This window comes from Columba livia, chromosome 1, assembly GCF_036013475.1.
Source record: "Columba livia isolate bColLiv1 breed racing homer chromosome 1, bColLiv1.pat.W.v2, whole genome shotgun sequence".
Classification (NCBI taxonomy): domain Eukaryota; kingdom Metazoa; phylum Chordata; class Aves; order Columbiformes; family Columbidae; genus Columba; species Columba livia.
The window spans coordinates 112,386,825-112,401,101 of record NC_088602.1 but is presented as its reverse complement, the minus strand read 5'-3'; the positions used below and the strand labels follow the sequence as shown (position 1 = coordinate 112,401,101).

General features: G+C 39.9%; 1 long non-coding RNA gene across 2 annotated transcripts in view; it reads right to left on the bottom strand.

The window, feature by feature from the left end:
* Nucleotides 1–1,928: 1,928 nt before the first annotated feature.
* Nucleotides 1,929–14,277, bottom strand: part of LOC110366042 (uncharacterized) — a 38,438-nt gene continuing 26,089 nt past the window's right edge. The window contains exons 5-7 of one of the 2 annotated variants that reach the window (XR_010474568.1): nt 13,209–13,298; nt 7,977–8,017; nt 1,929–6,912 (exon numbers count right to left, since the gene is read on the bottom strand). This is a non-coding gene — a long non-coding RNA (uncharacterized LOC110366042). Of the gene's footprint in view, nt 6,913–7,976; nt 8,018–8,060; nt 12,262–13,208; nt 13,299–14,277 lie in introns of those variants that run through there. The other variant, XR_010474569.1, reaches the window with a different exon arrangement.

The window sequence follows — 14,277 nt, the reverse complement described above, 5'->3', positions numbered from 1 at the left end:
CTCTCCCATTTCTTCGTCCTCAGCAGGAGGACTCCTAATGCTCTTTGCCTGCTCCAGTATGAGCTCCCTCCCGTGGGAGACAGTTCTCCATGAAGTTCTCCAATGTGAGTCCTTCCCACAGGCTGCAGTTTTTCATGAACTGCTCCAGTGTGAATCCCTTCCATGGGGTGCAGTCCTTCAGGAACAGACCGCTCCAGCCTGGGTCCGTGGAGTCACAAGTTCTACCAGCAAACCTGCTCCAGAATGGGCTCCTCTTTCCATGGGGCCACAGGTCCTGCAAGCAAACCTGCTCTAACACAGACTTCCCACAAGCCCACAGCCTCCTTCAGGCATCCACCTGCTCCGGCATGGCCTCCTCCACAGGCTGCAGGTGGAGATCTTCTCCACTGTGGACCTCCATGGGCTGCAGGGGGACAACCAGCATCACCATGGTCTGTACCACAGGCTGAAGGGAAATCTCTGCTCCGGCACCTGGAGCACCTCCTGCCACTCCTTCTTCACCGACCTTGGTGTCTGCAGGGTTGTTTCTCTCACATATTCTCACTTCTCTCTTTGACTGCAGTTGTTCAGGCTTTTTCCCATTCTTAACTATGTTATCCCAGAGGCACTACCACCGTCGCTGATAGGCTCGGCCTTGGCCAGTGGCAGGTCCCTCTTGGAGCTGGCTGGCATTGACTCTGTTGGACGTGGGGGAAGCTTCTAGCAACTTCTCACAGAAGCCACCCCCGTAGTCCTCCTACTACCAAAAGCTTCACATGCAAACCCAATACACCCTGTTATGAAAAGCAAAGTAACTATAAATAAATTAGTCAATATCTTGAAAGGGAATACTATTAGAGCTAGTTATGGAGTTCTTGGCTTTTCCGTCCTGAGTCTATACAGCAGTAAGACCCTTATTAATGTTGTGCTTCCTGCTGTTTCGGTGAACTGTATGAAACTTGAAACGTCTCTTCCATGGCTTGTATTTTTAATAGTTTATGCACTTCTTCACACATAACCAAAGAAGACCCCTTTCAGCTATCACAGTCTGGCTATCAGAGAGGCAGTTCATTGAATATTCTCCTCTAGAAACATATATTTATAACATCAGTCAATCAGCAACTGGGTCTAGGTGCAGGGGACTAGATAATACTTCTAAACATCTGAGTTCTGCCAAAACCTTGTTACTTTATGATTTGGACAAGTGATTTCACTCCTATTTATGTACCTATGTACAGTCATCTGTGACTGCCTGCTACCTGAGTTTAACTGATACCATATTAAATATTTAAAATTCTAATTGGAGGTTCCACCCTTAGATTTTAAATGCTACAGTACTGCAAACAGATTAAAGTCAAACTGAAAATACATGTTTCCTTTTCAGCTCTGGAAAAATAGTGTGTTTGTATTGTATTCAGGACAACACCCTGTCACTTTGCGTGATAAAAGACTGGCTCTTTTACACTATGATTTGTTTAGAAAGGAAGCAAATGTTCTGGATAAGCAACTTGCTCTTCATAAATATTAACAATATTAACTGTCAAGGAAGATAAACCCATGGTTTTATAAGTTAACCTTATTTTAAGGTCAAAGCTATTCCTCTGGCTATTGTTCGCAAAATGTATGAGACAGAGGAGTTTTACACATTTGTTTTTTCTATACTATTTCTCTGTCTTTTGAAATGATTTAACTACTCTAGTCTCACAATATGCTCTTGTAGGTGAGTTTACTTTCCAGGTGTTTTCTCCCAGACTTTCTAGTAGGAGAAATTCTATTTTTGAAACACATAAATCATTATTTAAGTCTAAAAAAAAACATTGGCTAAGCCATGTCAGTTTTATCATGCTATATATTACTGGCTATATTATCACAGTTTGAGGCAAGGATTACTCAGCACTTACAGGTAATCCATTCAGATCACTGCTATACCAAATGAGGACAGTGCACGGTTGTACTAATTTTAGCCATTTTAGTTCCAATATACATTTCAGAGAAGAAAACAACAGAGTGAGACTAATGTATGACTTTAATAAACAAACAGGTTTCTTTAGCTCTTACATTGAGAGTCGTGAGGTCAAAGGTAGGGAACCCAAATCACCAAGCTCCTTCAGAAGTACATGGCAATTGGGAGCACCAAGCATCTCCTCAGTTTCTTCTAACTCTGCAGAGTCAAGGTCACTTCACACATTAGCCCCCAGCAAATCAGTTCAGTGAGATTAAAACTAAGTATTAATGAAAACACAAGAATGTCATACAGTGAAGTCTGCTCAGCCACTTAAAGCATATTTCTAGAAACCTCTTCCCAAATGCGATAGAAATAGTAACTTCATTTTTTCAACATTGGTAAGCTTACAATCTAAGTCATCACATAACTTAGGAAGTAATGGACCCAAGATGTTAGGACAAAAATATCCTGACCACCTTTTGTTAGTTTCCAGGCACATATTTTTCTAAACAGGCCACACACTGCCCTTATGGCTCCCCGGGTACTGTCACAGAGCACATCATGGGATGTGTGTCATAAGCATCCGCCTGGTTATGTCTTCAGTCACAGAAAAGAGCTATAACCCAAGCAAACTAGTTTTACAAACATTCCCACAAGAGCTACAGTATGCAAATCACCAGAAGATTGAACTTCACCTGTAAGTGACAAAGAAACAGAAATTTGGCATGTGCAGAATACAACATGCTGACAAAAATAAAGAGCAACCTCCAAGAGGGAGTGGGGAGACAGACATTAATGACTAATAAAATCTCTCCCCTCCCATCCTCATGGAAAAAATGCAACACTTCACAAGTTATTCCTATCTCTACAATGTTTCTTTCACAAAAAGTCTGTTTTCTTTCTTAAGTGGAATGAATACATTACTCACAGAGTCACTAGCATGCTCTCCTAGCATTAACTTCACTGTGCAAGCAGACATCTTGCACTGAGTAATTTAGAGGGTGAAGGATAAAGAAAACTAATAACTCCAGCAGTCTCCTTCAGTCATCTCCAAAAAGGGGTCAAAGTGCAATCGCCCTGAAAAATCCAGGCCAGGTCTAGCCTGAATTCCTCACATTTGCAGAATTCCAAGCACAATTAGGAGGTGAGTAATGACAAGGAAAAGCACTGACCATGTGCAAGACAAACAGCAATTCTCAAAACCATGGCCAAGTTTACCTTCCATGAATGGCACTTCTTATGTGAAATGGTACAGATAAACGAAGCTGTGCCAGCTAAGGAAAGCAAGGCAAAGCAAAGTTGTTCTTTGGTGAGGAGTATTATCTCCTCTGGCAGCCAAGAGGTGCAGGAGATTCCATAAGGCTGAAGTCATCTGAACTAAGAGAAGGTCATCAGCATGGGAATGACACCTTCATTATCACCAGTTTCCGGTCTGAGGGGAAACAACCATACCAGTTAAGGAGTTATCTGTATCTTCTCCTAGGTTTTCTCTTCTCTCACTCCTCCCCTAAAGTAGGTTATCAAAGAAAATACAAACAAAACCTAATTTAGATGAGAAGAATCTTCTTTTTTTCCAAGAAAAAAAAACAGCAGAATTTCAAACACCTTATGACTGCTGATGAGAACATGAGCAGAACATTTCACAGTATGTGGTGAATAGAAATTTTTAATTTAAAGCATGTAGCAGTTTCATGAAAAAATTATTTCTGGCATAGACTAAAATGGTTACAGAATCCTGCAAAACCAGTACCAGCCATATACACACTGATGTGACAGGAGGCAAGCTGTCACCAGCTAGCATTTTCACTTGAAACTGACTGGATTCATATATGGAGATTATTCACTGAATGCATTCAGCTTTTATATGTTATGTCAAATAACTGATTTTCTTGACATAACTACCAGGAGACACAGAGTAACATATTAAGATGCTGGCTACAATCCACATTTTGCATCTCTAAAAGGCTATTGAAAGAATTACAAAAGCTAAAAAAGAAAGTGTTTGAGCTATGGAAAATAACTCCAAGAGGTAGACTGAGCTTACCACGGAGAAGACTGCCAGGTATCATGGCCACAGCATGGATACATCATGGGGCAAACTAGCAGCCTCATTAATTGAAGAGCATAATCCTCAGTGGCTGGAAGCTGATGCCAGACAAATTGAAAGTAATCGTTTGTTTGGATGTTGTCAATCATCGAAAAAAAGCTATCAAAGCAAACCTTGCTTAATTTCAGATCAAAACCGGATGTCTTTTTGGAAGGCATGTTTAACTTAAACAGGAAGCACTGAGTTCAACATGGATAATGGGATGAAGTGTAGCAGCTTGTGAAATACAGAGAGCAGACCACATTATCACCTTCCAGCTTTAGGCTTTACAAATCCCAGAGTTTTTTGCTGGACTTTAGTCATGGGCTGACATTAACAGTTCTTTTGCATTTCACAAGGCTGTCTGGGCCTCCACTTACACGCTGTGCTGCACTAATCATTTTTTGCAAGAACCTTCTCAGCCCATGTCAGAGGCAACTTGTTAGTTCACTAAATATCCATTTGAAAAAGTTTAGCAAAAAACAAAGAAAAATAAATCAGCTGTGAACTCCATGGCTCAGAACCTAATTTTCAAAATATGCATAAGCTGGTGACATGAAAATCAATTTCCTCTGGAATGTGCTTCTCCTCAGCAAGGGCTATTCCAATGCCAATGTGCTCTCTCACATCATTGGGTTTGGCTGTGATACTATTAAATGGAAGCAGCAAGATTTTTTTTTTTCTTCCCACAACGGATAAAAGCTTCATTTTCTGAAGTCACTGAATAGAGTTAAAGGTATGGGGGGTTTTAATAGCACTAATACGTGCATTTTGGAAGAAACAAGGCCTAAAATTTTCAATGTAAAAACCAGGGAGTATTAAATTGCAGTGATTGAGAAACACAGCTGGGAGAAGATTCAGTCAGAAGCTTGAAAATGTAGTTGCACTAAGCTGAAGCTGTAAGTGCAATTCTGAGAAGCAATGAACCAACAAAACAAAATAACCCAAACAACCAGCTATCAGTGGAGTTGCAAAGAACATGGTAGAGGGAAAGAAACCTCATCCCTGCCATGGGCTCCCTGCTCCCTGAAGAAAGGAGCAACATAATGCAAAACACCCCTTCCCCCTGGGTCAGGCAGAGGAGGCACAAGGGGGAACAGCAGCAGCAAAACCCCTCTGGCAAGGCTGTGAGCCCTCAGGGAGCCACTGCTGCCTGCTCCCACACAACAACCTGAGAGATTTCATGCCGACAGTTAATTTTTTGATGGGGCTGGGGGTTGCACATGATGCTTCACTCTTCAGACCTGGTCACAATAGGAGATAGTAGAAAAACTAAAAAAAAAAAAAAAACAAAAACAAAAAACAAAACCAAAACAAACAAACAAAAATCAGAAATAAAGAAAGAAGAAGGAGATGGAATGGGAGAGAAAGGAAGAGAAAGGAATATTTGATGAAAAATCTTTCCTGTTCTCTTTGAGCCCACAAATCCTCAAGACCACCCTGGATATAAGTGAAAACATGCCAAAAATAAAAGAGGAAATGTTTTTCACAGAACAGTTACATTTCACCTCTAAGCTTTAGAAATGCCAGGCTGCCATTTTCAGAACTTACGCAAGAACATAGCTTTTTACCCTCAATTTCCATTAGTTACAAATCATTTTCTATTAGCAATCCATTTTTAAAAAAGTAACAAAAATCAGCTTTCGGAAAACAGCATCAGTCATATCCATTCCCAGAGGCAAACTTGTTTCATCCCATTCGGATCCTGGTTAGTAAACAAATCCATAAATCCATTTTGACAATGTCATCAGATTAAACACTGGCTTTTTGAGGGCAGGGAGAGGGGTTCAATCAGGGCAAGAAACAACTTTAGAGGAATGACAGAAGCTTAAATTAAAAAAAAAAAAAAATTAGAAGTGAGAGAAAACATGAACAGTTCAGAGAAAAATAATTATAAAAGCTGCACAGTAACCTTATTCTCTATATCCAGCAATATTTGTATTGGGTCTGTTTCCACCAGGAGTGAAGGTTCTTCCATATTCCAAATGTGGAAAAAAACCCCACCCTTCCCAATTACATAGCTGTGATGGATTTTTTTTTTTTTCCCCCCAAATTGAATACAGAAAATCAATCATCTTCCTTCGTGTATCTGAGGGGAAATATCCTAAACATAGTAGTTTCCTTTGGCTTAAGGCAAGGAGGGAGCCTGGGCTATGCAGCAGTAGGATCCCAGCTCCACATCCTGAGTGCATGTGGTTCATGAGGCACTCATGAGATTGAAACACATGCACATCCTACATATTTTTCAATGGAATGGGGCTACGTGACGTTTTGCATTCTGAAAGATTTGTGGAAGCACTTTTGTTAGGAAAAAAAAAAAGTCTTAGAAGAAAAAAAGTCCAAGACTAGAGAAATTGCCTTTTTTATGTGATGAAGTTTAGGTAAACTATACATTTTCACCCAAGTTTGTATTTGTCCTCATATGTTTTTCTAGGGACACTCCAAGTCAGGAACAACAAATGAAACAGGAACATTTGGACTATGCCTACACCAGTAAATGACACAAGGGGATGTTCCCAGGCACCATAATTTGGCTGTGTTTGTATGGATTTCACTTATGCTGCAGGGAACACTCAAACTTTTTCCAGGCACAATTTGGATCCACTTGGGTCCATTGCTAATAGGTGGTCTCCATGACTGTTTTGGAGGGTAAGAGTTTAACAGCATAGCTATGAACTGCTCCACATACATTGCCTCAGTGTCAGGCAATAGTCTGGCCCTGTTGAGTTTACTAGTCTAGACTAAGTGCCAGACTGATGCTATTGCTACAGCAGAGCACGCTCTGTGAGCAACACTGCTAAATCGGCTCTTCCTTTATTCAGAAGATGAGAGTCTCTATGCTGAGTTACGTTAAGCTCTTCCCCCAGTCTCTTTCATGCAGTCCCAGCGGCTTCCACATCTCCTAGGAAGAGGAGGGAGGAGAAAGCTCATTTCCCTGGTCAATGACCATGGCTTCCACACATAGCACAAACCACCCCTTGGCCAGCAGTCGGCCAGACTCACTGGTCCCCTTACTCCAAGTAGCAGAAAGCACAACAGAAGTAACCCCCTCACAGCTTAAATAAAAATAGTTAAGTATGCTAGGTGGGTGATTATAGTTTGACAACATACATTTCATTTTACTTTTTATACTAATATTGGAAATCATGCACCAACACTCTTCAATAAAATTAAGATATTTTGGTTGACAAAGCAATGCCTGTGAAAGTTATGAAATGCCACATTGAGATTTCTGTGCAAACATTATATATCTACAACTCTGATGTAAGTTTCCTTCTAAACCAGTTTTTCTTTCCCTTACAATTCCTCACTGCCAAATAAATGTATTTCCAGCTGTATCTTTGGGAAACAAATAGTGTCATGCAGTGACCAGCTAGGAAATGCACACCTGTCATAAACTAAAGAGCATCTCCAGGGATATATTGTATTCCATTCCCAGCTTACCAAGAAAGGATACAATAGAAAAAATGGATTGGCGTCAACTACCAGATGTTTTCAAGCCTCTCTAATTAGGTAAAAATTAAACAACTGCTACATCCTATATTATAGATATTTTGCAGATGTGTAATTCACATGAACATAGTCTGATTTTCATTTACATTGAGGCCTCTTTACACTGCTCTGGCATCGCAACGTTGCTTAATATTGGTGTAAGTTATTCACATTTGCATTTTAAGTTCTGTTTTACAAAGAGAGCATAATAATCAATTTCACATAAGCATATCAGGATAAATACCATAGTATGCTGGGGGAGGCTCTAGCAAGGAGTCTTGAGGGGCACCAGAAAGAAACAGAAGTCTCATTTTCCTTTAGTATTTACATTTCATGTAGAACAAGTCTGCTGAGAATGAATTAGGTTCAATTAATCTGTACTGCACATCTTTGCAAATGTCATCGAATATTTAATTGTAACTGTGATTAATTTGCACATGAGGAAAACAAAATGTTGAGCTATGTTTTCCTTACCCACTCAGCCTTTTTCCTCAGGCTCTGCACAAACCTCCAGGCTGCAAAAAATCAAGAAAAAAATAATCAAGTAAATCCTGCTTATTCCAAAGCAATGACAGTTTCTCATCTTCCAGATTAAAATAAGAGGAAAATTATCATTAGGCAAGATAAAAGGGTAAAACTTTAATAAAAAAATCTAAGACTGAACCAAGTGAACTACTTCATTCTGAAGGGGGAAAAAAAAGTTCCTGTATTCTTTCATAATAAGGCTTGGTTTAGCTACCTCTTCACAGATATCCCTAAGTAACTCATAGATTAAGAGCCGTAAGATGAAGAATACTTTTTAAAGTACGTATAACACTGCTTACAGGAACTGAATGTACCTCATTTGTACCTTCACCCCAAGTAATAATTACCAGAACTCTACCGTTAAATACACATTTCTAACCTCAATAATGAAGTGTTTTTTAAAAAAGAAAGAACATCCACTATACAAAGAACTAAAGACAGGAAGATGATTGACAATGTTTAGCAGTATATTTCTCCAGCTATTTCAAACAATCTTTTCTCATACTCCTCAGTCTTGGATATCTCTATTAGTACTGTGACAGCAACACAGTCCCTCCACTGGGGACTCTGCTGTTTGAAAGCAAAGCCTGATACATCATATGCTTACAAGAAAGAATTCCTGGACTGAAAATTATTATTATTACAGAAGATCAGACAAACATACATTCACAGTGTATCATTTTGCACTTGGAAGTGTGGTTATTAACATTTTTGATTTCTTTCTCAGCATTCCTGAATCATTATTAATCTTCCAGTCATCTGGTTTAACTGCTAAATCTTCTCAGAGGTGGGCAGGCATACTATGTGTTTACGGTAACCATCACTTTCCGTAAGGAATTTTTTATTGTTATAGGCAGTATCTGTCTAAATGATATTGCACTAATTGAAAGCATTTGTCCAAAAACCTAAACCCAGAGCACATGATAACCCTGATTAAAATGTTGCACTTTGTTTGCTATGTTACAAATTGCTTGGGAAAAAAAAGTAGTAGGAAAGTGAGTGTTAATCTAAACTGACTGTTCAGTTATGTTTGGAAGAGAGTTTTATAAGCTGCATAGAGGTCTGGTCTGGATTTCTTGTTTCATTTCATTTTAATTTTGTGAATAAAATCAAAATTACCGGGAAGGAATAGCTTTTAACCCACTTGAGTCTGCATGGTGCATGAGGATGAAGGCTGTCATCTACTTCACAGCATACGCAGAAGTAACCATAAATATGGGCTGACCGGCCAAAGAGACCCCAGGAGACAGCAACAGTTGGGCTACAAACACCATTCCAGTAATCCAAGATACTGCATAATATGCATGTTACTTTAGAAATCACTTATGTCCTATCCTGATTCAGTTAGTCTAAGCTGCAGGACCTACTAACACATCTAAAGAATGTCTCTTCCCTCTTTTTCTGCATTTCAGTCTCCCTGTTAATCTGTGTTCTGAATACTTTTTTGCAAAACTTTTCTGTATCTTCTCTCTTATTTGCTTACCAATTTTGTCTCCATTTCTCTATTCTCACCCAGATTTTTCTTTAAAATTTTTTTCTACTATTTATTTAAACACTTCTTCAAGTCACCTTTCTTACTCGTGGAAGAGTGGGGGTGCTTTCACAACATGATACAGTGTTATCCAGATGCACTTGAGCAGGCTCTGGACTGGACAGCCCATGTCTGGATGCATTAGCATGCACTTCCAGACTTGGTTTTATTTGCTACCCACACCCCAGAGAACAGTTAGCATAGCTCTGCTGCTTGTAGTGCCCAAGCCATGATGTTTCATGCTAGTGCAAACATTGCTGCACCTCACTGTGTTGGCACACACTGAACACACCTGCCTCAAGCGCTCAGCCCACGGATCACTTGTGTATTTTCTTGTAAAAATAAACCCTCCCAATTCACCCAGGCACAAAAAAAGCTGCCAGAATATAATGCAGGTTGAGATACAGGTCACGGGATCAAAACAAAGTACACAGGTATCCTTCCCTCTAGATTTTTCTCTGCATGACATCAACACTGAACAATTCGATACAATAATAAATGGGCTGCATCCATTGCAGCAACTTCTTATTCAGTGAAGGCGTTGAAGAGGGCATAAGACTGACAACTGCATGTTTCCTCACCTTTCAGCAGAGCCTGGCCAGGTAGCTGGGATATTTTAGAGAGGTCTTGCCCTTGGAGATCACAAGGTCAAGAGGATCACAGGGAAATTGGGAAGGGGCTGCTGCACCCCTATCTACATCAGGGACAATGCTGAGCACTCCCACTTCCAAGGCTCCTGAAGGATTCTTCCAACCTGGCCCTACTCCCGCCCAGTTGCACCTGCCAAGGCCTGTCTGAAGACAGCCAGCTGCTGCAAGAGAAGTCCCATAGTATGTGGACCAAGATGAAACACACAGCTCCTTCAGACAGGAACTTTTTCCTTCATTTTCCACTTGTCCAGCAAAGCTGAACATGTGTGAACCTGACAGATGGAGGAACAACTGTCCTGGAGCTGCTGGAAAGTCCTCACAAGCATCTGTGTCACTGAACAGCTTTCGGGAATACCAATGGATCTGTACAAGATGGGAGCCAGGACAATAGCAGTGGGTACTGAGGAAGGTTGAAGGAAGTTTGCCAACAGTGGGGAATAGCGGGGACAGAGACCTCCATCTCTCCCCTGTGTCTGCCACTCGAACAACCAACAAAATATTCCTCTTTACTACATCACAGGGACAGCCCTCACCCCACCCCCCACCATGGCCAGAAAGACTTTTGTGCCACCGTAATTAGCCTGTTCTTACTCTGTCACACATATTAGACATCCTGATTCCCTTCTTCTCTGCCTCCACACTGTCCTGCCCATCCTCACCAAATAAAGCATTTCCTTCCTTCAGCAACAGCCCCCTTCCTTCTCCTGGTCACTACTTATGACACTCCTTCTTACACTCCTGCATTTCCAGAAGCACTGGCACAACTGGGGAAGAGACTGGCTGAGAAGTCCTCTTTATACCATAGTGAGAAACGAGCCGGAGCCAGAAGGATCCTATAGGTGAGACCCACAAATCTTGCTGCCCTACCAAAGGTGGGCACCAGTGATCACTCCTCCAGCAGCACCTCGTTCACTTGGGTCTTCCCTCTGCAGCAGCATGAGCACCACTAGTGAGCATCAGTGAGCAGATACTCCTCCAATAGCCATCCTTCTGCAAGAACAACACAGGTGGTCAGTAGCTATCCTTTACTTATTCCCCTTTGTTTCTGTAACCCACTGCCTTAGGTAATCACATCATTTAGGGAGTCCAAGAGCTTCACTTCCACCTGCTCCTTTCCCCAGCAGCTCATGGAGTCCCTAACCACCCAGCCACCTCTCCACTGAGCCTCCCCAGCTGGGCCAAACTGCTGTTGAGGGCCTTGCAATTGGCCTAGGTTTTAAGATGTAGCAGTAACAACAATGACAACAAAACCATTTGCAAAGGGCTTTAAGTACATCTGGTCTTTTAATGAGTGCGTAGCATGGCCCCTCCAACGTGACTGGGGGACAGAAGTGAGCAGGAATCAAAGGATTCCTTTGTCCCATGTGAGCACCAAACACAATATATCACCAAACCTCAACTGCCTGAATAGCTTCCCTTCCCAAACACACCCTGGGCCTTGTAAAACAAAAACAGTCGTTAGACCCCCAAGCCTCACCTTAAGGAAGTTTACTGTTGGTCTGTAATCTCTGGGTTTTTATCTCTGAGGAAGAAGCTGTGGCACGTCTGGAGGAACCTCTGTATAAGTCAGTCCCTACAGCCCTGTTTGCTTACCCCCACCCTGTGCCTCCTAAAGAGTTAAGCTGTAAACAAGCCAGCTCCTACGTTCACTAAAATTAAAAGAGGGCCTTTGTCGAGCTGCACTGGGAATCTAAAGAGGCAGAGCAAAAACCACAAGCTCCAGTTCTTAAAATGGGGAATTAAATGGGGTGTCTTTATTCTTTTTTTCTCTCTCTTTTTTTTTTCCTTGTTTCTTTTTTTTTTAAGACCAGTGTAGTTCTGACTACAGAAATATTTTTATTCTGAATATTATCATTCCTACCACAAAGGAGGAACAGATGGAATTTCTGCTTATGACTGTAAAGTAATTCAACACACTCACATTGACTGAGTCAATATCGAATTCCTGCTCCTGAATGCTATCAGTGAGTTAGGCCCTCTCAGAAATCCTCCTCTCAGAGCAATGGTATTTTGCGATGTGTGTAATGCTGAATGTCTGAAATGAAGCATTCAACTGAAAACAAGAGAGGGATTTCAGAATTTTGTCCATGAACACCTTTCCATTGGATTGGTCACTTACGACACATCACCTACCAACCAATTCTAACAATAGTAAGCTTAATAGAAAAAAAAAATATGAAGCCTGTATTAATGAATCATACAGAGGAAACAAAATACAAAGATTTAACAAAGATTGTTTTACCTAAGCTTGTACAAATTGACAAAACAGGTGTGAGAGCTATAATTAATATTAATTAGAGCTATAATTAACATGTGTGAGAGCTATAATTAATATTAGCAATGTCTGAAAGTTCTAATCGATCTACAAAATAAAAGTATCTTCTTTGTAAAAGGCTGTTGAAATCTTAGGAAAAAAAGGTCAATTTAGCAAGTTCATCATGCACAGAACCAGAACTGAAAGGTTTTAAACTGAAGAAAATGAGGTTCAGATTAGATAGTAGGTACTCTGAAGCAGTTGTAAAAGATTACCTAAGGAATATCAGAGATCTTTGTCACTGTAATTCCTGAGAACAGGTTTGGTAAATTTGACAAGACTTGTATAGTATATTCATCCAGTCTTCCTTGTCTCAGGAAGGAACAAAGATTTTTTTCAGTGTAGACCACTGTTCCGTGTTATCACAGCTGTGGTATTAATTTTTAATCAAATAGGATTTACTACTTAGCACTTAAGAAACACATACAGTCTGCTTCCTTTCTGCATTTGACAGACAGCAAAACAGAAAAACCATCTCATTATAGCTTTTAACAAATATGTAGCAAAGTCAAAGATTCAGGAGTTTCAGCTCCCATTGTCATATTCGCTAATGGGATGTTATAGTTCTTAATGGGCTCAACAAAGCTAATTGGGTTCTGGAAGTAATGAACTCAGAATTCTCTTGCTACGCTTGGCTTATTTCAAACAAAATATCATTTAAAGCAAGTTTTATTTGTTTCACTTACGGCTGCTGAACTTGCATAGACAGTTCCTATGCCAGCATCTTGACATCATTCTACTGACATCTTCATGATTGCTTCATGACTGTGATGATGCTACATGTCACATGCAATGTAACAGAGAAATGAAGAATTCAGCTTTTACAGGGTAACTTTAAAGGGGAAAAAATAATCTTAAAAGCTCTTTTAGGGACTTGTGCAACTTTAGTACCTTAACAGTTTCAAAACACATTTTTCAGATTTTATCAAAGGCACTCATAAAACTCATTAACATCAAGTCATTAGGAAGAAAATGACCTTTTATGATGATTTCATTTTGAAATTTGAACTTTTGAACATTTCACTTGCCTTTTTTGACCCTACGCTTCGACTTATTTTTTTCTTAACATAGGTCATACATGGAAGGTTTTGATTTTCACACAGAATTGTATTAGAGGTCAACTCAACTCCATTTTTGTTTTAGAAAATAGAAACAAAAGACCCACTTTCAATATATGAAGTAATTTTTAGGCATAGTTTACTACTTCAAGAATCATATTTGAGAGATGAATTGTGATAAAGTGTATTAGAAACAAAACAATGAATGATGCACATGTAATGAACCCATAGACAAAAAGCTTTGAAAGCAAAAACAAAAATAGTGAGAACTGAAGAGCTATTGACAGGACTACGGAAAGTTCTGAGATAAGATAAAATAAACGTGAAATATTTAAAAGTGTGCATTAAAGGCGTGGAAACAACCTTCACTCTGCCTCATCACCATCAGTTTAGAGTCTTTCCCAGCTGTGTACACCCTAGGAATATTTTCCTGAAAAGTAATTTTCTGAACTGAAAGCTGGCAGGATGGAAAAGCTCTACATTTATTTTATTATTAGAAACCTGAACTTCTTGGATATGTCTCTTTGGCTACATTTGCCAAGAAACATAACACACTGGAAAAATAATTTGAAAATTAAGGAAAATTTAACTGACAATTGTATTGTTTTCAATTTTAGTTGTAATTGTTTTACAGTATTTCTAGGTTTTCTGTTACAGGCTCTTTACTTTAGCACTATTGTCATATCCTATCACATAA